At 39.7% G+C, this 24552-nt stretch overlaps 1 protein-coding gene across 8 annotated transcripts in view; it reads left to right on the top strand.

Moving 5' to 3' along the window:
- LOC134730681 (ras GTPase-activating protein 4-like) overlaps positions 1 to 21485 on the top strand; it is a 102123-nt gene extending 80638 nt beyond the window's left edge. For all 8 annotated transcript variants that reach the window (XR_010112598.1, XR_010112597.1, XR_010112600.1 and 5 more), the window contains one exon: positions 579 to 21485. The gene's annotated coding sequence lies outside the window, so the exon portion shown is untranslated. The remainder of the gene's footprint in view (positions 1 to 578) is intronic.
- The last annotated feature ends 3067 nt before the right edge of the window (positions 21486 to 24552 follow it).

Here is a 24552-nt window from a genome sequence, read left to right as displayed (position 1 = left end):
TCTGCAAGTAGAAAAACCAGGGAAGCCGGTGGCATGGCTCATTCCAAGTCCAAAGGCCTGAGACCCTGGAGGTGAGGGGAGGTGACTGATATAAATCCTGGAGTCCCAAGGCTGGAGGACCTGGAATTCTGATGTGCAAGCATGGGAGAAGATGGATGTCCCAGCTCCAAATACATTTGCCTTTTTTCTGTTTTTCTGTTGTGTCTGAGTCCTCAGCCAATTGGATAGTGCCCACCCACACTGAGTGAGAGCTGGTCTTTCTTACTTAGTTCACTGATTCAGATGCAAATCTCTTCTGGAAAAACCTTGGACATGCCTCAAAATAAAGCTTTACCAGCTATCTGGGTATCCCTTAATCCAGACAAGTTGACACTTGACATTAACCATCACAGAGATACTTTTTACATTTATAGGCTGAGTAGCTTTTTTGGTTTATTTTCATGTTTTCTTAATAATTTCTGTTTGTTCTTTTGTATTGTGGTGAAATAATGTTGTCTGTTTTATTTCTACTTGTAGAAATTTATTGATGGTGCTCTCCCTCTCCCTCTCCCTCCTCTCCCTCTCCCCTCTTTCCACAGTCTCCCTCTGATGCCGAGCCGAAGCTGGACGGTACTGCTGCCATCTTGGCTCACTGCAACCTCCCTGCCTGATTCTCCCGCCTCAGCCTGCCGAGTGTCTGCGACTGCAGGCGCGCGCCACCACGCCTGACTGGTTTTCGTATTTTTTTGGTGGAGACGGGGTTTTGATGTGTCGGCCGGGCTGGTCTCCAGCTCCTAACCACGAGTGATCTGCCAGCCTCGGCCTCCCGAGGTGCCGGGATTGCAGATGGAATCTCGTTAACTCAGTGCTCAATGGCGCCCAGGCTGGAGTGCAGTGGCATGAACTCAGCTCGCTACAACCACCTCCCAGCCGCCTGCCTTGGCCTCCCTAAGTGCCGAGATTGCAGCCTCTGCCTGGCAGCCACCCCGTCTGGGAAGTGAGGAGCGTCTCTGCCTGACCGCCCATTGTCTGGGATGTGAGGAGCCCCTCTGCCTGGCTGCCCAGTCTGGAAAGTGAGGAGCGTCTCTGCCCGGCCGCCATCCCATCTAGGAAGTGAGGAGCGCCTCTTCCCGGCCGCCATCACATCTGGGAAGTGAGGAGCATCTCTGCCCGGCCGCCCATCGTCTGAGATGTGGGGAGCACCTCTGCCCTGCCGCCCCGTCCGGGATGTGAGGAGCGTCTCTGCCCGGCTGCCCCGTCTGAGAAGTGAGGAGCCCCTCCGCCCGGCAGCCACCCCATCTGAGAAGTGAGGAGCGTCCTCCCTCCTCGTCCGGGAGGGAGGTGGGGGGGTCAGCCCCCCGCCCGGCCAGCCGCCCTGTCCGGGAGGTGAGGGGCGCCTCTGCCCAGCCGCCCCTACTGGGAAGTGAGGAGCCCCTCTGCCCGGCCAGCCGCTCCGTCCGGGAGGGAGGTGGGGGGTTCAGCAAGCCGCCCAGTCCGGGAGGGAGGTGGGGGGGTCAGCCCCCCGCCCGGCCAGCCGCCCCGTCTGGGAGGGAGGTGGGGGGGTCAGCCCCCCGCCCGGCCAGCCACCCCGTCCGGGAGGGAGGTGGGGGGGTCAGCCCCCCGCCCGGCCAGCCGCCCCGTCTGGGAGGGAGGTGTGGGGGTCAGCCCCCCGCCTGACCAGCCGCCCCGTCTGGGAGGTGAGGGGCGCCTCTGCCCGGCCGCCCCTACTGGGAAGTGAGGAGCCCGTCTGCCCGGCCAGCCACCCCGTCCGGGAGGGAGGTGGGGGGGGTCAGCCCCCCGCCGGGCCAGCCGCCCCGTCCGGGAGGTGAGGGGCGCCTCTGCCCGGCCGCCCCTACTGGGAAGTGAGGAGCCCCTCTGCCCGGCCAGCCGCCCTGTCCGGGAGGGAGGTGGGGGGTCAGCCCCCCGCCCGGCCAGCCGCCCCGTCCGGGAGGTGAGGGGCACTTCTGCCCGGCCGCCCCTACTGGGAAGTGAGGAGCTCCTCTGCCCGGCCACCACCCCATCTGGGAGGTGTACTCAACAGCTCATTGAGAACGGGCCATGAAGACAATGGCGGTTTTGTGGAATAGAAAGGGGGGAAAGGTGGGGAAAAGATTGAGAAATCGGATGGTTGCCATGTCTGTGTAGAAAGAGGTAGACATGGGAGACTTTTCATTTTGTTCTGTACTAAGAAAAATTCTTCTGCCTTGGGATCCTGTTGATCTGTGACCTTACCCCCAACCCTGTGCTCTCTGAAACATGTGCTGTATCCACTCAGGGTTGAATGGATTAAGGGCGGTGCAAGATGTGCTTTGTTAAACAGATGGTTGAAGGCAGCATGTTCGTTAAGAGTCATCACCACTCCCTAATCTCAAGTACCCAGGGACACAAACACTGCGGAAGGCCGCAGGGTCCTCTGCCTAGGAAAACCAGAGACCTTTGTTCACTTGTTTATCTGCTGACCTTCCCTCCACTATTGTCCTGTGACCCTGCCAAATCCCCCTCTGCGAGAAACACCCAAGAATGATCAATAAAAAATAAAAAATTAAAAATTAAAAAAAAAAAAAGAAATTTATTGATGGTATACTGAACCACAAATAAAAATCTCAATAAGTTTGAACCTTCAAAGAGACACAGATGCAAGGACTTGTTTTCTTGAGATGGATGCCAGATGCTATGCAAGGCCGTAAAAGTAATTCAATTAAAGTTTTAATGAATTTCTAAAGGCTAGCATAAAAACGAATTAGTATAAAAGTACCAAACCCTTCAGGTCTATACAGAGGGTAATTTTTACTTACTAGCAAGCTCTTATCAATGGACCACAGCGAGGTATCCATGAGAAATATTTGGGGCAGGGAAAGATAGCTGAAAAAGCCTCTATTCGGTTTCAGGCTGAAGGGAAAACAAAACCGCTCTAGTAGAAAAGATACAAAACCCTGTCAAGATCCTACTCCCTGATCTTACCTACAGAACACAAGCCTTACCCTATTTAAATAAAGGGCATCAACCACAAGTGAGGACTCACTGCATCTAGGGGTAGGGAATAGAAATAAAATAAAATCTATCCATATCTACCCTTAAGCAGAGACAGCAATAATTCTTGGGCCCAGACCATTAGAGGTCTTCGGTCAGGGAGACACAAGATCACTGAGAAGGCCCCAACCACTGAGATCAGTGACATAGTACATACCTGAGAATGAGGCTAAACAAGAACAACAGAGAATAACCCTCTTATATCACAGTACAGAATGAGATGGTCCCACTTTCACACAGAAAAGCTATGCACCATAGTTTCCACTACACTACATAGCATGTCCAGCTCTGAACCAAACGTTACAAGATACACCAAAAAGAAGGAAAAAAAAACAACCTCTGCCAAGAGATAAAGCAATTGACAAAACCAGACTCAGATATGACAAAGACATTTAAACTATAAAAGAGAATTTTAAATAACTTTGAGTAATATGCTTAAGTCTTGAATGAAAAAGGTGAATGAAATGCATCATTAGGTAACTTCAATAGAAAGATGAAACTTTGAAGGAGAGCTCAATAAAAATATTATACAGAGAAAATACAATAACAGAGAAGAAAAATGCCTTCAAAAGGCTCATAAGTAGACTTGAAACAGCGAAAGAATCAGTAAACATGAAGATAGGTTCATAAAAAATAAGCCAAAAAAACTGCAAGTAGAAAAGAAAGTGTTTTTGTTTTTGTTTTAAAAGGAACAGAGCATGCATGAGCTGTGGGATAATATGAAATCACTTAATATAAGTGTAGTGGCAATTTCCACAGATGAAAGAAAACCAAGAGAAAGAATGATGGAGAAGAGATAGTCCAAGAATTTTCAACTTGAAAAAATGCACAAGTGATTCAAGACACTCAGAGAACAGCAATCAAGATAAATAACAAAATAAAACAATAAAAACAGAAATACTTAGACGTCTAATATTGCAACTTCTGAAAACAAAAAAAAACCACATTGCTTAAAAGTAGCTAGATAAAAATGGCACACCTATACAAAGGAAAAGAGAACTACAGCATACTTCTCTACAGAAAATATGCAATCTGAAAGAAAAATGGAATTAGGTTGTTAAATTCTGAAACAAATTGTCAACCCGGAATTCAATTCCTAAAAAAGTTATTTTTCAGAAGGGAAGGAAAATTAAGAAATTTTCAGAAACACAAAATAGAGAATTTCTTGCCAGAAGCTCCATAAACAAGAAATATTTCAGGATGACTTCAGGCAGAAAAAATATATTAATTATAAACCAACTTGGATCTAAGTCAACAACAACAGCAACAACAACAAAAACAAACAAACAGGGTAATGAAACGGCATATGAAAGCAAATACAGGAAGGCCATTTTTTTTTTATTTCTAATTACTCTGAAATACAACTGGCTGCCTAAAGCAAGAGAGTAGTAAGGTATTGACTTTTAGAGCGAACATAAAAGTAACCTGTATGACAACATTACGAAAAAAATAAATAAATAAAAGGAATAGATTGAATGTATGTATTTGTAAGATTTTTAACTATACAAAAAGTAGTATAATATTCTTTAAAAGCAGACAGATTAGTTAAATGCGTATTTTAAATGTATATTGTAAACCCTATGAGAATTACTAATTTTTAAAAAAGTAATATAAATAATAAATCAATATTATAGATAAAATAAAATAAAAATAGTCAATTTATATAAAAAAAGAAATATAACAGAAATGGGAAGAAAAGAAATAGTACGTGAAAACAATAGCAAAAATAAAAATAGTAAATATTAACTTAAGGATATCAATAATTTCATTAACCATAAGTAGTTTAAACAAATCCATTAAAAGACAAAGATTGTCAGACTGAATTAAAAAGCAAGACTCAAGTATAAGCTGTCTATAAGAAACTTAATTTAAAACTAAGGTTAAAAGTGAGAGGATAGAAAAATTATATCATGCAAACACTAGTCAACCTAAGTGGTTATGTTAATATTAGACAATATTATCATTACATAGTGATAAACAGATCAATTCATAAAAAGACATAACAATCCAAAGCATATATCTACTTCTCAGCAGATCTATAAAATACTGTGCATACAACAAAAACTGACAGAACTGAAAGTAGAAATAAACAAAATGTGGACTTAGTTTAACCCTCTTCTCTCAGTAATTGATAAAACAAAAAGACAGTAAATTAATAAGAATATGGAAGATCAGAGAAATACTACCAACCAATTGGCCTAATTAGTATTTATAGCATAAAATATACCACAGTATACACATTATTTTCATGTACAAATGGAACATTCATCATGATTGACCATATCACGAGCAACAAAAGAACCCTCAACAAATCTTAAAAAAATAAAATTACAAATGTAGTAAGATGTGTACATTCCCCCAACTAATCTATAAATGCAACAAAATTCCAATAAAAAAATCCATGCACATATTTTTAGGAATTAAACAAGCTAATACATTAAAACATCTGTGACAAAGGAACTAAAATAACCAAAACAATTTTGAACTAGAAGAATGAACTTGAAGGATTCATGCTACCTGATTTCAGAATTTCCTATAAAACTACAGTAATCAAGACAGTGTGGTGCTGAAAAGGATATAGGTACAGATACACAGAAGACAACAATGAATACAACAGACTCAGACATATAGTCTGTTGGTTTTCAACAAAGGTATAGAGGTAGTTCAATGGAGAATGAAAAAGCCTTCTCAGCAAAGTTGCTCTAAAAATTCAGATATCCTATGCACAAAATAAACTTTAATCTGTACCTCACTCCCTTCATAAACTCAAAATGATTTGTACACCTAAATCTGAAACTTAAAACTACAAAAATTCTAGAAGGTAACATGGGACAAAACCTATGTGACCTGGAGTTAAACAAAATTTTTTTTGATCACACAAAATCATAATTCATAAAGAAAAAAAAGAGATAAATTGACTTTCCCAAAATTAATACTTTTTGTTCTTTAAAATACTCTGCTAAAAGACTGAAAAGACAAGCCACAGATTGGGAGACAATATTTGCATATCACATTTATGATAAAAGACTTGCATCCAGATTCTAATAAGTATTCTAAAATCTTAGGAAGGAAACAAATAATTCGATTAAAAAATGGACAAACGGCTTGAACAGAGACTTCACCGAAGATGATTGGTATACAGATGGCAAATAAACACCTAAAAAGATACTCAATAGGAAATAGAGAAATGCAAACTAAAACTGAAAAGAAATGTCTCTACATACCTACCAGATTGACTTAAAACAAAACAAAAAAATAAGTCTGACAACACCACGCGTTGGTGAGAGTGTGGAGTTACTGGAACTCTCACACATTTCTGGTGGTAACTCAACATGGTTTAGACCCTTTAGAAAAAAAAAATTGGCCTTCCTTATAAAGATATAAATTTACTTAACATGACCCAGGAATTCTACCTTTAGTTACTTAAGTGAAATAAAAATGTACGTCCACATACAAAGCTGTATGTGAATGTTTTATAGTGGCTTTTTTTCAATTGTCAAAAATTTGAAACAACTCAAATGTTCCTTACCTGGGGGAACAATCACACAGCAGAATACTATCCAGCAATAAAAAAGAATGAGCTATTGATACATGAAATAGCAAGGATGGATCTCAAATGCATTATGTTAAATGAAAGACACTGAACTCAAATTGCTATACACTGTATGTTTCTATTTAACAATATTCTAGAAAAGGCAGAACTACAGAGACAGAAAATATCAATGACTTCCAAGGGCTGCAGTAGAGGAGCATGTTTGACTGCAAAGGAAGATCTGAAGATGTGTGTGTGTATGTGTGTTTGTGTGTGTTGACAGAATTATTCCATATTTTGATATGAAATAATATTTGGTTTTTATCTGACAGCATGCATTTGTCAAAAGTTGTAGAACTCTACAATAAAAAAGGATACTTTTTCTGTATGTGAATTCTACCCTAATTTAAAAATGAAAAAAAAAAGAATATTCCAGTTATTAAAGAAAACACAATCAGGAAACTCACTGTCTTTTCATCTTATTTCTTCTTTGTCCTCCTAATTTGTGTAGAAGTTATTTTATTGCTAAATTATTATCAGACATATGCCATTTACATTAATTCTGCCACTTTAATCTCCAAATTTGTTTCAGTGTTAGTTCTTTAGTAAAATATATTTAATTCTCAATACCCTTGTGCCATAATATCTCCAGTTATAGAATCTCTTGGTTGGCTGAAATTTGATCTCTAGTTAGTAACCATCTCAAGAATGGGTTACTGAAACACTATTACCTGATATCTTCCATATTAAAACTTTCTTGTCTGTAGTTTTGTATGATTTCTGATTACTCACTTTTTTCGGTATGCAGTGGTGCTCTTTTCTATAATTTTTATTATGTATCTTTGTATCATTTGGGGCCAGTACTGTTTGTTTTTTATTAATTCTTCTCAGAGGCTGATTTGAACTTTCCTAGAATGATTTGAAGTTAAGGCAAAGAGGCAAGGTATTCTTCCAGCATTTGTAACTCAGAGGTTCTCTCCTTTTCTGCTTTCACAGAGATGGACAACTACCTACAAGTATCTCTCTACTATATGACTCCCATTTCTTCTTTCTGATCTAAACCAAAGCCATGAAGCCTTTTGTTACAAACTCTGCTCGTGCTCATTTTCTCACTTTTTATTGCAAACAGGATATATGGCTTGACCTTCAAGGTGAGCCCCTGGCCTCTAGAAGCAGATTTTTCCATTATAGTCTGAGATCTGCCACCACCAAGCCCTTTTGCCATTTTCCATGCTTCCTACACTTCACATATTCCTGCATGCCTCTAGCTGTTAAGCTGCCGCTAGGAACCCCTGCATATATTTTGAAGTTGGCAGATTGTATACTTCCAAACCTCTGTGAAAATTAATTCTATGTATTTTCATTGTTGCGTTTATATAATTTCCAGAAGGAAAGAACGAATAATGCTGACTTACAGTCATACTAGTAGTTGCAGAGTAAAGTTGATATATATTTTCAGATGTAGAGGGCCACACTTCTAAGATGTCCAGGTTCAACTGCACCATTACTTTGATTCCTACCCCACAAAACATCAGCTACTGTGTTCCTCAAACTTGTTTACAAAATGAACTATAAATATTACATAATGCCTTTTAGTTAAAGAAAATTAAAACAACCGGAAGGAGGAAATTTTCTGCAGGGACTTTCTTGTAACCCCTTGGAAGAAAACATTCTCTCTTCCTCTTTCTGTCTTGCTCATGGCTTTCTTCTCTCACCGAAAAATCAGGTTTGAGTAAATACTTTTCTTCTTACAATTTCTTGCACTATCAATATGCTCTTTTTCTAGTTCTTGGATTGTCTATTTATTGATTTTTTTTTTCTCTTGTCTAAGTGAAAATGCTGAATGCAGTTCCTCTAGAAAAAAATGCTTAACTTTCTGTCAACCTTCTGGTTTCCTTAGAGGATTTGGTACAACATAGAAATGTGATTGGTGATGTCTATTCTCAGGGGCCTGCCTCTCCTTTTGAAATAAACAATGGGTTAGGCAGTCCCCTGAAGTATACAGGCACCACTGAAGGCTATTATTCTGAATAATCTGCTCTGGCACAGGAACATTCATGCAAGGTGCTGAATGTCTTAAAATATGCAGTGCTACGTGAGTGCCTACAGCACCTCAGGGTAAAAATTGGGCCCAGTGTAAGAATGAATGATGGAGCCTTTGTGTTTTTCTCAATGTTCAGGCAGGTGTGCTGGCATTTACACATGCCTATGTGATGTAGTATTCAGAGGAAGATAAAACTCTTTGATGATTCTACATTTCTACTGTACAAAGAATTCATCACCTTGCTAAGACGGTTTGCTTCTAATTATTATGTTGTTTCTTCCTTTCTCACATTATCTTGTTTCATGGACGAGGTGATTTTTACAAAGTTACATTTGCTTTTCATTTAATTTTGCAAATATGCAACCAAATCAAAGGGAATTGCAGCGTGCTCTCATGTTTAAAGGAAAAATACACGTTGATATCTTCACTTTAGGGGAAGAATCCAATGTCAATGCATTCTGAAGCTGAATATTTTCATAAGATAGATTTTGTTACTAAAGAAAATTATAAGAATTTCTGCTGAAAAAATATGATTAAATATGTATGTGGGAAGTTGCAGGGGCAGTTTGTGCAAGAAGTGAAGGGAGAAGTAAATAGCTATGCAGGAAAGAGGTAAGAAGGCCACACTCAAATGAAACATGGGAAGAAATGACAAAGCCTGTTTATGCTGAAGGCTATACATCCCACAAATTGAATCCTTAGTAACACAGACATAAATCCGTCAACACTAATTGCACACTTATCACAGAAATGACTTTGACACCTATGTTGAAGATTATCTAAACAAAAGAAATAAAAGTGTTGTCCAATCCTTAAGGAATTGCCAATGAAGGTAAATTACAGAAACAACCAAATGTCATTCAAAGTAGAAGTCATGTTTTCAAGAAACAAAGAAGAAAGGATGCTTTATTTTGCTCAATGGGTATAACAGAATGTTTCTAAAGGTAAGGTTGAACCAGAGCATTTAAAAGATCTGGCCCCTGCACACCTTTTAATTCCCACTTTTATCCATTTCCACCAAGACACTTCTTACTCCAGCTTTTTTGGACTTGTTTCCATGTTTATTTATACTAACTCTCTCTTTACCATAGGGCTTCCTTTGCATAAAGTATTTAATCTGTCTAGGAGATTATTGCTCTTCTACCATTTACCTTAACCCATAGTCTTTGTGAAGACAAATGAGATTATACACCTAATGGACTTAGAACAGTGTTTGGCAAATAGGAAGAGCTCAGTAAATGTTCAATACTACTAAGTAATAATAATAAAATTGTAATAAATTTATTTTAATGTCAGGATCATATATACCCTCAATGGTTATATGTTTCGAAATGCCCAAGAAGAGTTGGTGGAGGAGGCAGCACTGGAAGCAGGCACATTGATAGAAAGAAACTACATTTTTAAAAGTAAGTTAAAAAGCAGTTATAAATAAGAAAAGCATAGCTGTTACAATCTGTAGCATAGATTCCCTGTAACAGGCTTTAAAGGCATGGTTATATCACACCACAGTGTTATGACTGATAATTATTTCAGAAATTCAAATTATCTGAACTTCTAGTTCAGGAGGCCAGAATATGAATAACCCAATTAAGAAATGCTTTCCTCCCAATCATGAAAATAAAAACAAAAACTTTTTAGCAATAATGAATATTAATTTCAGTTGCCTGGGAAATTGTCTTTATGTGACTTTCATCATTACTCTAAAATGGAAAAATATACTTCCATTTTTTATTATCTAGCTTATTGACTAATATACAGCCTAAAGCAATATCTACTCCAAGCCCATAAAGACCTCAGTTGAACAGATTGAATTAAAAAGAATTTGACCTGCTATCTAAAGTTTTCCAAACCTTGAAATTACATATATGTCATTAAAATAAATTAATATGGGAAAACTAATAACACTGATTTAAAATATAAAAAATAATAAAGAATATTAAAATTACTATTCATAATTTTTAGAGCATAGGAATGAAAACAGATTGTCACATAATGTCTTTAAGCAGCAACATTTTGCACTGCTTCAGCAAATACAAAATATGGAAAACATCTCAGATAGGAAAATAAGTTATGCTTGATTAGAGTACTTCTCTAGCTTTGATTTATCAGTTGAGTAATTGATTGATTAATTGGATGTTTTACTTTAGTTTTGGAACTCTGGGAAGCAGGCAAGGTTGTGTTTGGAATGCAAAGGTACAACTTTTCAAGAATGAAACACATTGCCCTGCTAGTAGTTTGGTCAACACAGCATTCAAAAATTCACTTCAACAAACATTTGAAATTAATGCAATATTTGTTCACTTCATTAGCAAATGTACAAGTCCTTGCAAGTACAAGATCTTGTGCTAGGTGTTGAGGGTTCAGTATTGATAAAACACTGTCTACTCTTACTGGAATTACAATTTTAGGCAAGCACCCAAAATTATGCCATAATGAAATCAGTGGATAGGAAGGCGGTGGGAGGGCTTTAGGAACACAGTTCAGAAGGAGCTATTAATTTTTCCGGGTAGAACCAGGAGTGTTTTAAGAAGAGCTGACATTTGCACAAGGTCTTTGGTAAAATTTTGCCAGGTAAGGTGCAGAAGTGTAATTCAGGCACAGAAGATAACAAGAGAAAAACTTGGAAGCAAAAAAAACCCACAAAAATCCCCCCAACAAAATACAGTTGTTCGTGTGATTCAACATAATTTCTTAAAAATAGTTTAGTGTGACAAAATATACAGTGCTGGAGTAGAAAAAAGAAGGATAGTTGAGACCAGATTAAAGGGCATTGTATGACATGATGAATGTGGCAGACAGACTCTAAGATGACCTTGTGATATTCATGGCTGATGCAATCCCCTACCATTGAGTGTGGGCAGAATCTGGGGCTTGTTCTAACCCACAGAATGTGGCAAAGGTGATGTGATTGCATTGCCTAAGATTGTAAACTCCATCTTATAAGGAGACTCTTTCCCTTGCTGGCTTTGACAAAGTAAGCGTCCACATTGGGAAGATTCATGGAACAAGGAATTGAGGCAGTCTTAGGTCAACAGCCAGCCAGGAACTCAGAACAGCTTCTGGCCAACAGCTCACAGGAGCTGAAAGATACTAACAGCCACATGAGCTTGGAAGTGGATTTTTCCCCGGTTAAACTTCAGAGCTTGAAACAGCAGCACCAGCCTATACCTTGACTGTAAACCTTGTGAAACTCTGAATCAGAGTAGACAGCCAAACCATCCCTGGACTCCTGACCCACAGAAACTGACATCATAAATACTGACATCATAAAAAATAAGACAATAAATTTGTTACAATATTGTTATATAACCATAGCTAGCTAATACAATGGAGAATTTGGAGCTTATCTTAAAATCAATGGCAAGCCAGCTGCTAAATATTGTCAAGCAAGAAAGTGGCTTGACATCTTTCCTTTAGGAAAGAAAATCTAGGGCTGGGCGCGGTGGCTCACGCCTGTAATGCCAGCACTTTAGGAGGCCAAGGCGGGTGGATCACGAGGTCAGGAGATCGAGACAATCTTGGTTAACACGGTGAAACCCCGTCTCTACTAAAAATACAAAAAAATTAGCCAGGCTTGGCGGCAGGCGCCTGTAGTCCTGGGGGAGGCTGAGGCAGGAGAATGGCATGAACCCAAGAGGCGGAGCTTGCAGTGAGCCAAGATCGCGCCACTGCACTCCAGCCTGGGTGACAGCAAGACTCCATCTCAAAAAAAAAAAAAAAAAAAGAAGAAGAAAAGAAAAAAAAAAAAAGAAAATCTAGGAAGCAATGTGGAGAATAAATAGGATGGGGGAAAATGAAATGCATAAAATACAGCTTGGAGATTATTGCAACAGTCTGAGTGAGAGGTAAAAAAGAAAACTAAACTGGTAATACAAAAAATGAAAAGAAAATATTTATTTTTATTTTTAAGTTATATTTTAGGTTCAGGGATACATGTGTAGGTTTGCTATATAGGTAAATTGCATGTCACAGGGGTTAGTTGTACAGATTATTTCATCACTCAGGAAATAAGCCCTATTAGGTAGCTTTTCAATCCTCTCCCTCCCCTATCCTTCAGCCTAGTAGTCCCTGGTATCTGTTGTTCCCCTCTTTGTACCCATGTAGTCTCATTGTTTAGCTTTCATTTGTGAGTGAGAATATGCAATATTTGCTATTATGAAAATAGTGTGTGATGAACATTTGCATTCATGTGTCTTTATGACAGAATGATTTATATTCCTTTGGGTATATACACAATAATGGGATTGCTGGGTCAAATGGTAATTCTGTTTTCAGTTATTTGAGAAGTCATCACACTGTGTTCCTCAGTGGCTGAACTAATTTACATTCCCACCAGCAGTGTATAAGCATTCCCCATTCTCTGCAACTCCACTAGCATCTGCTGTTTTTTGCCTTTTTAATAATAGCTATTCTGACTGGCATGAGATGGTATCTCATTGTGGTTTTGATTTCTCTAATTATTAGTGATGTTGAGCTTGTTTCCATATGCTTATTGGCCACATGTATGTCTTCTCTTGAAAAGTGTCTGTTCAGGTTTTTAGCCCACTTTTCAATGGGGTTGTTTTTTGCTTGTTAATTTAAGTTCCTTATAGATTCTGGATATTAGAATCTATGAAGAACCTATCTTCATCAAATCATAATTTGCAAATATTTTCTCCCCTTGTGGAAGTTGTCTGTTTACTCTGTTGATAGTTTCTTTTGCTGTGCGGAAGCTCTTTACTTTAATTGGGTCCCGTTTGTCAATTTTTGTTTTTGTTGCCATTGCTGTTGGCATCTTTGGGAAGAAAATTTTCCCAGGACCTATGTCCAGAATGGTAATTTGTAGGTTACCTTCTAAGGTCTTTAGTTTTAGGTTTTACATTTAGGTCTTTAATCCATCTTGAATTGATTTTTGTATATGGTGTCAGGGAGGGGTTTAGTTTCAGTCTTCTGCATATATCTAGCAGGTTATCCCAGCACCATTTATGGAATAGGGAGTCCTGCTCCCATTGCTTGTTTTTTGTTAACTTTGTCAAAAATTGGGTGGTTGTAGCTGTCTGGCATTATTTCTGGGCTCTCTATTCTGTTCAGTTGGTGTATGTGTCTGTTTTTGTACCAGTACCATGCTGTTTTGATTACTGTGGCCTTGTGGTATGGTTTGAAGTCAGGTAATGTGATGCCTCCAGCTTTTTTATTTTTGCTTAGGATCACCTTGGCTATTTGAGCTCTTTTATGTTTCCATATGAATTTTGAAACAGTTTTTTATAATTCTGTGAAGAATGTAATTGGTGGTTTAAGAGGAATAGCATTCAATCTAAATTGCTGTGGGTAGTATGGCCATTTTAACAATTTTGATTCTTCCTATTCATGAGCATGGAATGTTTTTACATTTGTTTGTGTCATCTCTGATTTCTTTGAGCAACGTTTTGTAGTTCTTGTAGAGATGTTTATGTTTCACCTCTGTCATTAACTGTATTCCTAGGTATTTTATTCCTTTTTTGGCTATTGTGAATAGGATTGTGTTCTTGATTTGGATCTTAGCTTGAACATTATTGGTGTATAGAAATGCTACTAATTTTTGTACACTGATTTTGTATCTTCAAACTTTGATGAAGTTTTTTATTGGATCTAGGAGCTGCTAGGCAGAAACTATGGGGTTTTCTAGGTATAGAAACAGATTGCAGATAGAGATAGTGTGACTTCCTCTTTTCCTGTTTGGGTACCTTTTATTTCTTTCTCTTGCCTGACTGTTCTGGCTAGGATGTCCAGTACTATGTTGAATAGGAGTGCTGAGAGTGGTCACCCTTGTCTTCTGTTTCTCAAGGGCAATGCTTCCAGCATTTGCCCATTCAGTATGATGTTGGCTGTGGGTTTGTCATAGATGGCTCTTGTTATTTTGATGTATGTTTCTTCAATGCCTTGCTTGTTGAGGATTTTTAACATGAAAGGATGCTGAATTTTATTGAAAGCCATTTCTGCATCTGTTGAGATGTTCATGTGGTTTATTTTAGTTCTGTTTAGGAGATGAATAATATTTATTGGTTTTGTGTAGGTTGAATTAATCTTGCTTCCCAGGAATAAAGCCTACCTGATTGCTGTGGATTAGCTTTTTGATGTGCTGCTGGATTTGATTTGCTAGTATTTTTGTTGAGGATTTTAGCATCTATGTTTATCAGGGATATTGGCCCAACATTTTCTTTTTTTGTTGCATCTCAGCCAGATTTTAGTATTAGGATGATGCTGGCCTCATACAATGCGTTAGGGAGAGTCCCTCCTCCTCAACTTTTTGGAGTAGTTTTAGTAGAAGTGGTACTAGCTCTACTTTATACATTTGGTAGAATTAGGCTGTGGATCCATCTGGTCCTTGTTTTTTTCTAATTGATAGGCTTTTCATAACTGATTCAATTTTGGAACTCATTATTGATCTGTTTAGGGATTCAGTTTCTTCCTTGTTCAACCTTGGGAGCTTATGTTTCTAGGAATTTATCCATTTCTTCTAAGTTTTCTACTTCGTGTGCATAGGTATTTGTAGTTGTCTCTGAGGGTATTTTGTATTTTTGTGGGGTCAGTGGTAATGTCTTCGTTGTCTTTTCTAATTGTGTTTATTTGGGTCCTCCCTATTTTTTTATTAGTCTAGCTAAGAGTTTATCAATCTTTTTATTCTTTAAAAAAATTAAAATTTGGATTTATCTTTTTTGCTCTTCATCTCTCAATTTCCTTCAGTTCAGCTCTGATTTTGGTTATTTCTTGTCTTCTGCTAGCTTTGGAGTTGGTTTGCTCTTGTTTTTCTAATTTTTCCAGGTGTGACCTTAGGTTATGAATTAGAGATCCTTTTAACTTTTTGATGTGGGCATCACTATAAAATTCCCTCTTACCACTGCTTTAGCTGTGTCCCAGAGATTCTGGTATCTCTGGGATACTAGAGTTTAGTTTCAAAGAATTACTTGATGTTTGCCTTAATTTCATGGTTCACCCAAAAGTCATTCAGGAGCAGGTTGTTTAATTCCAAGTAATTGCATAGTTGTAAGCAATTTTCTTAGTGTTGATTGTTTATTGCACTGTAGTCCAAGAGTATGTTTGGTATGATTTCAGTTTTTTTTGATTTGCTGAGGGTTGTTTTGTGGCCAATCATGTGGTTGACTTTAGAGTATGTGCTATGCGCAGATGAGAATAATTTATATTCTGTTGTTTTTGGATGCAGAGTTCTGTAGATATCTATTAGGCCCATTTAGTCAAGTGTTGAGTTCAAGTCCTGAATATTTTTGTTAGTTGTATGTCTCAATGACCTGCCTAATACTGTCAGTGTCATGTTGTAGTATCCCACTATTATTGTGTGGTTATCTACATCTTTTTGTAGGTGTTTCAGAACTTGCTTTATGCATCTGGGTACTCCTACATTGGGTGGGTATATATTTACAATAGTTAGGTCTTCTCATTGAATTGAACTGTTTATTATTAGGCAATGCCCTTCTGTGTCTGTTTTGATGATCACTGGTTTAGTCTGTTTTGTTGGAAATAAAAATAGGAGTCCCTGCTTTTTTCTGTTTTTTGTTTGCTTGGTAGATTTTTATTCATCCCTTTACTTTGAGTCTATGGGTGTCACTATTTGTGGGATGGGTTTCTTGAAGACAGCATACATTTGAGTCTTGCAGTCTAGCTTCTTTATCTAACTTGCCAATCTGTGCCTTTTGATTGGGGCACATAGCCCATTACTTTCAAGGTTAATATTCACGGGGGGGGGGTGGGGGAAGGGAATTGGATCCTATCTTTGTGTTGTTAGCTGGTTATTATGCAGACTTTATTATGTGGTTGTTTTATAGTGTCCATAACCTATGTACTTAAGATTGTTTTTGAGGTGGCTGGTAATGGTCTTTGCTTTCCATGTTTAGAACTCCCTCAAGTACCTTTTGTAAGGCAGGTCTGGTTGTAACAAGTTCCCTTAATATTTCCTTGTCTGAAAAGGGTCTTATTTCTCCTTTGCTTATAAAGCTTAGTTTGGCTGGGTAGGAAATTATTGGTTGGAGTTTCTTTTCTTTAAAAATGCAGAATATAGGCCCCCAATCTATTTCAGATTGGAGTGTTTCTGCTGAAACAGTCACTGTTAATCTGATGAGTTTCCCTTTGTAGGTGACCTGTCCTTTCTTTCTAGCTGCCTTTAATATATTTTCTTTCATGTCAACCTTGAAGAATCTGAAAATTATGAGTCTTTGGGATGGTCATCTGATATAGTATCTTGCAGGGGTTATTTGCATCTCTTGAATTTGAATGTCGGCTTCTCTTGTGAAGCTGAAAAAGTTTTGGTGAATGATATTCTCAAATATGATTTCCAAGTTGCCTGCTTTCTCCCCTCTCTTTCAGGGATGCCAATGAGTTGAAAATGTGTTCTCTTTATATAACCTCATATTTCTTGAATGTTTTGTTCATTTTTTAATTTTTTCTTTATTTTTGTCTAACTGTATTTTGGAGAACCAGTCTTTGAGCTCTGAGAGTCTTTCCTCAGCTTGGTTGATTCTGCTGTTAATACTTGATACGGTTTGGCTGTGTTCCCACCCAAATCTCATCCTAAATTGTAGTTCCTATAATCTCCATGTATGGTGGGAGTGACCTAGTGGGAAGTAATTGAATCACAGGGCAGTTTCCCCCATGCTATTCTCATGATAGTAAGTTCTCACAAGATCTGATGGTTTTATAAGGGGCTTCTCCCTCATTTGGTTCTCATTCTTCTCCTTCCTGCCACCATGTGAAGAAGGGCATTTGCTTCCCCTTCCACCATAATTGTAGGTTTCCTGAGGCCTTGTGAACCCTGAGGAACTGTGGTCAATTAAACCTCCTTCCTTTATAATTTACCCAGTCTTGAGCAGTTCTTTATAGCAGCATGAGAATGGACTAATACAGTAAATTGGTACTGGTAGAGTGGGGTGCTGCTATAAGGATACCCAAAAATGTGGAAGTGACTTTGGAAATGGGTAACCGGCAGAGGTTGGAACACTGTGGAGGGCTTGGAAGAAAACAGGAAAATGTGGGAAAGTGTGGAGTTTCCTAGAGACTTGCTGAATGGCTTTGACCAAAATGCTGATAGTGATAGGGACAATAAAGTTCAGGCTGAGGTGGTCTCAGATAGAGATGAGGAACTTGTTGGGAACTGGAGCAAAGGTGACTCTTGTTATGATTTAATAAAGAGACTGGTGGCATTTTGCTCCTTCCCTAGAGATCTTTGGAACTTTGAACTTGAGAGAGATGACTTAAGGTATCTAGCAGAAGAAATTTCTAAGTGGCAAAATGTTCAAGAGGGAGCAGGGCATAAAAGTTTGGAAAATTTGCAGCCCAATAACTAAATAGGAAAGAAAAACCATTTTCTGGGGAGAAATTCAAGCTGGTTGCAGAAATTTACACAAGTAATGAGGAGAGAAATATTAATCACCAAGATAATGTGGAAAATATCTCCAGGGCATGTCAGAGACCTTTGTGGCAGCCCCTCCCATGACAGATCCAGAAGTCTAGGAGGAAAAAAATGGCTTTACGGGCCCAGGGTCCCCCCGCTGTGTGCAGCCTAGCAACTTGGTGCCCTGCATTCCAGCTGCTGCAGCCACGGCTAAAAGGGGCCAAGGTATAGCTTGGGCCATGGCTTTAGAGGGTGCAAGCCCCAAGCTTTGGCAGCTTCTACTTGTTGTTGAGCCTTCTGGTACACAGAAGTCAAGAATTGAGATTTGGACCCCAAGACTATGGGAGCCCACCTCTTGCATCAGCATGACCTGAATGTGAGGCATGAAATCAAAGGAGATTATTTTGGGTCTTTAAGATTTAATAACTGCCTTGTTGGATTTCAGACTTGCATGAGGCCTGTAGCCCCTTTGTTTTGGCCACTTTTTCCCATTTGGAACAGGTGTATTTACCCAATGGCTGAACCTCCACTGTATCTAGGAAGTAACTAACTTGCTTTTGATTTTGCAGGCTTTTAGGTGGAAAAGACTTGCCCTTGTCTCAGATGAGACTTTGGACTTCAACTTTCAGGTTAATGCTGGAATGAGCTAAGACTTTTGGAGACTGTTGGAAAGGCATGAAATGTGAGGACATGAGATTTGGGTGTGGTGGAATGATATGGATTGGCTGGGTTCCCACCCAAACCTCATCTTGAATTATAGTTCCCATAATCCCATGTCTGGTGGGAGGGACCTGGTGGGAGGCAACTGAATCATGGGGGAAGTTTTCCCCATGCTGTTCTCGTGACAGTGGTAAGTTCTCATAACATCTGATGGTTTTATAAGGAGCTTCCCCCTTCACTCAGTTCTCATTCTACTTCCTGCTACCATGTGAAGAAGGACATGTTTACTTCTCCTTCAACCATAATTATAACTTTCCTGAGACCTTGCCAGCCCTGTGGAACTCTGAGGCGATTAAATCTCTTTGCATTATAATATACCCAGTCATAGGCAGTTCTCTGTAGCAGTGTAAGAACAAACTAATACAATAATTGTGATTTTATTATGAAGTTTTTGTAGTGTGTTTTTCAGTTCTATCAGATCCATTTGGTTCTTCCTTATAATGGCCATTTCATCTTTCAGCTCCTGTATTGTTTTGCTGCAATCCTTAGATTCCTTGGATTAGAATAAAATTTTGACTTTCTCCTGAATCTTGATGCTTTTCATTTCTATCCATATCTGAATTCTATGTCTGTCATTTCAGTACTTTCAGTCTGGTTAAGAACCTTTGCTATGGAACCAGCACAATCAATTGGAGGAAAGGAGATACTCTGGCTTTTTGAATTGCCAGAGTTCTTCTACGGGTCAGGTCCTTTCTCATTTGTGTAGGCTGATATTCCTTTAACTGTGGTATAATTTGAGTATCGACAGTTGACTTCTTTTCTGGATGTTTTCAGAAGGCCAAGACCTTTGTGCAGGGTCTTTATTTGTAGCTGAATTCTAATTTTTGTCCTTGGTTTCACAGGTGGGTATATTAGCAAAATGTTTTTGGTGACGAAGTTTGGGCTATGACTCAATAGATGGTGCTTAAGCATAATGGCCAGTAGTTAGGCTCTTGCTCAGCCATGTGGAACCTCTGTACTTCCTCCCAATTGTATCTGTGCTCCCTCTTAGTGATCTGAAAGTGTCGGCTCCTCCAGAATGCTGGCTGTAGATCTTAGCTTGGCATGCCCAGGATCCACACTGCAGCCCTGGGGTAAGCTCAGGCTTTATGTTCCCTCCCCAGCTTGGAGGAAGCAAGAGATGGGACCTTGGCAATGGTTGTGGCAGCAGGACTTTCACTTGTTTCTTGGGGCTCCACTGCAGAGATATGCAGAGCCACTACCAGTTGGTACAATCAGCCCTGGGTGGGGCAGCTGTGTTGTGGATTCAAGCCAGGAGTCCCTGCCCAATGACAAGCAGTGGGGACCAGGGGACCTGGGGAGACAGACTGGCCTCTTCTCTTTAGGGCAGCCATGGTTTATTGGAGGTGTGGTTAAAGCACTCATGGTCTTTGTTCCTTTCCCAGTCTGAGGGCAGCAAAGGAAGTACCACTGCAGTTACAGTGGCAGAGGAGTTTTCAGTTGCCTCTTGGAGCTTCACCTCAAAGAAATACAAGGATCCTGCTAACGGGAATGTTCAGCTGGGTGTGGCTGAATATTCATCCAGGGACCCTGCTTGGTGAAAAGCTGGGGGTCAAGGCTCACAGGAAGGGGTGACTATACTCCTATCTGTATGGTGACTGTGGCATGCTGGAAATGTGAGTAAAGCCCTCAAACTCTTTGCTCCTTTCCCAGTCCTGGGGCAGCAAGGGCAGAACCACTGCAGGAGCCATAGCGGAGAGAGGCTGTTGGTTTCTTCTGAGAGCTCCATCCCTGGGAAACCCAGAGCAACTACCAGTAAGAATGCTTAGCCTGGGGTGGGGCAGCTGTTCTGTGGTCCCGAGCCAGGGGCCCTGCCTGGTGAAGAGTTGGGGGTGAGGACTCACAGGGAAGAAAGACTGAGCTCCTTTTCATAGGGTGGCTGTGGCATGCTGGAGGTGCCGGCATATCAACCAGGCCCTTTGTTCCTTCCCCAGCCTGAAGGCAGTAAGGGCAGTACTACTGCAGCTGCAATGACAGAGGGGCTGTGGATGTCTCTGTGATTTTTTTCTTCAGAGAAACGCAGAGCTGCCACTGACTGAAGTATTCAGGTGCAGGCAGTGTAGTTATGCTGCAGGCACACCTCAAAAAGCCCCCTGCCCAGTGAGGAGTAGTAGGGCCAGGGACCCATGCAGAAAACCATCTGACTGTTTGTTGGTAAGGCAGCTGTGCTGTGCTGGGGGCCCATGATAGTCCCTAATCCCTGCACTACCCTCCCAATCCTGAGAGCAGCAGGAATGAGGACTGTGGAGCTGCAAAATTTGCAGGCCTGCCTGTTACCCCTGGGAGCTCTGTTCCAAGAAAACGCAGAGCTGCAACAGGCCGAAAGCCCAGATTGGGTGTTTCTGAGATCCTAGGTCAGGAGGCCTTGCCCTGTGAGGAGTAGCAGGGGTGGGGACCCTCATGGAAAACAGTCTGGCCACTTTTCTGTAAGGCAGCTCTGCTATGCTGGGGGTCTTCATTAGTCCACAGTCAAGGTGCTCTCTCCCATGGGTGGAGGGGTCCTAGGGTATTTCCTGTGCCCAGGATTGCAAAGGGGTCCATGGCAGAAGTGTGGTCCCCAGGGACCCTCACTCACTGACCATTTTCCCGAGGTGGGGGCCTCCCCTGGCTCTGTACCACTCCGGGTGGGCAATTGTCATATCTCACGCTTCTCCATTCTCCATGGGTTGTGTTGTTTTCTTCATGAATTCCGAAGTTTACTCTTGGATGATCTAGTTGAAGAGCTAGTGTTTACTGATCACACTGTCTTCTCTCCTTGAAATTGGTGCATATTAGCTGCTTCTAGTCAGCCCTCTTGCCCAGAATCCCCAAAAAGAAAATTGTTAGTTCAGGGATTGTAGCTTTTTTTTGTTTTAACATGAGATATGTGATTATAATAAACTTCAAGTATTCAGGACCATTTTATGGATAAAAGGAGAATCTAACTTTTAAAGGTTGGGAAAATGATTTAATATTGGAAACTCAAGAGTTACAAATTCTTACAGTTATTTCAAAACTAAAGGTTTCTTTAGAGCTCCAAATTTAGAGCTATAAATCCTATATCCGTAATCAAATCCAGTACTGATAACAATGAACAATTGCTGAAGAGTAATATTCTCTCTTTACCAATGTAAGCCTTAGCATTGGTACTTTCTTGTATTATCTTTTTGCATGCCATTATGATCAGAAAAAACAAAAAGCTACCCAGAAAGGGCAGCCACATTCTAAATGATAGCTTTTACCTCCCTGAGGAGCTGCTAGTACCTACCTGATTAGAATTCATTTGTAAACAACAGAGGCCTTTTAAATCTAAATTACATTTCCTAATGAATTGTTTCTGTTTATTCAGTTTACATTAAGAAACTCTTCATTCATTGAGCAAATACCTACTGAAACCTATATTATGCCAGGCATTCTGATAAATACTAGGTATGTATCAATAAATAAAAATTACTCCATTTTCAGAAATATTTTGAATAACTCCTATGTATTAAGCAGGAATTTTTTAAATATACTAAAAACAGACAAAAATCCTGATCCTCATAGGGCTGCAGTCTGATGGAGGAAAGGGGAAATCATGCAAACAAATACGTATATCTCTAAAATCTCTAAAATAATGTCAATAAAGGATTAGAATTATAAGGAGAAATAAAGCAGAGAGAAATGGAGAAATCCTGGGTGTGATGTTTAAGTCACAGTGGTCAGGACACACAGTGGTTTAAGTCGTCTCTGGAAGTGATTTTGGGGACACAGATTTGAATAAAAGAGAGATTGAACTATAGAATATTTATGGGAAGAGAGCCAGGTGCAGTGGTTCACCCCTGTAATCCCAGCACTTTGGGAGGCCTAGACGGGCAGATCACGGGGTCAAGAGATCAAGACCATCCTGGCCAACATGGTAAAACCCTGTCTTTACTAAAGTTACAAAAATTAGCTTGGTTTGGTGGCACATGCCTGTAGTCTCAGCTACTTGGGAGGCTGAGGCAGGAGAATCGCTTGAATCCGGGAGGTGGAGGTTGCAGTGAGCTGAGATCACACCACTACACTCCAGCCTGGGTGGTGACAGAGCAAGACTCCATAAAAAAAAAAAAAAAAAAAAAAAAAAAAAAGAATATTTGTGGAAAGAAATTCATGAGAAGGTTGAGAAAACTGTGCCCAGCAGAAAGGAACTATTGCAAAGCCCTTGAGGTAAGAAAGTGCTTGACTTATTCAAACAGAAGCTAGAAAGCTAGTGGAGTGAGCAACAGGAAGAAGGGAAGGAAGTGAGATTGAGGAGGAGGATGCAATGCTAGATTACATAGAACAATATTGTTTAGAGTTTAAAAATATGAACTTTGTTCTATGTGTAATGAGAAGCCAATAAAAGTTTTGAACATGAAAATGACTACTGTGGTTAGTTTGCAGATGATGGAATACAATGTGTAATAATGTAAACAGGAAGACCAATTAGAGAACTATTGCAAGGGCTAAAGTTAAATTAGAAACAAAAAACAATGATGACTGGGCAAGGATATCAGATGATGCTAGATGGTAAATTTAGGATGCTAAATTTCAGATTTACTGGGTTTTAACAAAGTTTAAAGTTATTCAAATTTTTAATGTGAGCAACAGTGAGAAATAGTATTTTCATTTCCTAAGATGAGAAAGAATAGAAGGACATGTTTGATGGGAGGGTCGGCAGGAATCAGAAAAAAGGCTTTGTTTTGGATTTCTTTAGTTAGAAATATAGATTTTGCAGTTGAACATATGAATTTGGAATTCAGGAAACAAATTGGCATCAATAATATAATGTTTGGAAACTTTAATGTTGAGGTGATGTTTAAAGACTTAGGACCCGATAAGATTATTACTGAGGGAGTATGCAAAAGAAGAAGTCTGAAGACTCAGCTAGGATGCTTCAACTTTCAGAAGTTCAGAAGAAGGTATAATCGAATAATCAGTGTTACAGGCTGAATGTTGTCCTCCCAAAATACATGTTGAAATCTGAAGCTTCAGTACCTGTGCATGTGATCTTCTTTAGAAATAAGATCTTTTAAATGTAATCAAATTCAAAGGAGGTCATTAGAATAGGGATCCAATATGACTGGTGACCTTATAAGAAGAAGGGATAGAAACACACAGAAGAGAATGCCATGTGAAGACATGGATGCATGAGGTGAGAATGACATGATATTGGAGGCAGAGATTGAAGTGCTGCTGCTACAAGTAGAGGAATGACAAAGATTGCTGGCAAACCACCAGAAGCCAGGAAGAGACAAGAAAGAATTCTTCCTTTATGAGTTTCAGAGGGGAGCATAGTCCTGTCAACATGTTGATTTTGGACTTCAATTCTCCAGAACAGGGAGAAAATAAATTTCTGTTTATTGTAAACTCCCCATTTGTGGCACTTTAAAAAGGCCACCCTAGAAAACCTAAGTCAGCAAGGGAGGAGAGAAATAAGTAACTATGTGGGAATTGACAGTAGTAGATAAAATAAGACGAGGATTGAGAATTGACCTTTGAAGATCACACGTGAACCAAACAGTAGAAGCATCTATGATGACTGCGGATGGAAAGTTGTGGGGTTGCAGATTCGAGAGATAAAGGGATTTTCACTTCCTGCCAAGAGGGAGTAACAGAGACTGGACTTACTCTCCCATATGAAGCAACTAAAAAAGTGGACAAAATATTTAAAATAAAAGTTCTCAATACATTGACCATTAAAAAATGAAAGAAAATGATCCATTGACAAAAAGCATGAGCCTTTTGATTGCTCTATTTACTGCCTGGAGAAAGCTTCCAGGTCATAGCACAAGGAGGACCTGGGTGTTTTCTAACACCAACAACCAATTTTCCAATTCTCTGATTTTTTACACCAACCAGAGGTCCTACAATTAAATTCCATTATGACACTAACTACCGAGAGTT

The sequence above is a fragment of the Pan paniscus genome, chromosome 6, assembly GCF_029289425.2.
Source record: "Pan paniscus chromosome 6, NHGRI_mPanPan1-v2.0_pri, whole genome shotgun sequence".
In the NCBI taxonomy this organism is placed as follows: domain Eukaryota; kingdom Metazoa; phylum Chordata; class Mammalia; order Primates; family Hominidae; genus Pan; species Pan paniscus.
The sequence above is the reverse complement of the archived record's forward strand: the minus strand, read 5'-3'. Positions and strand labels throughout refer to the sequence as shown.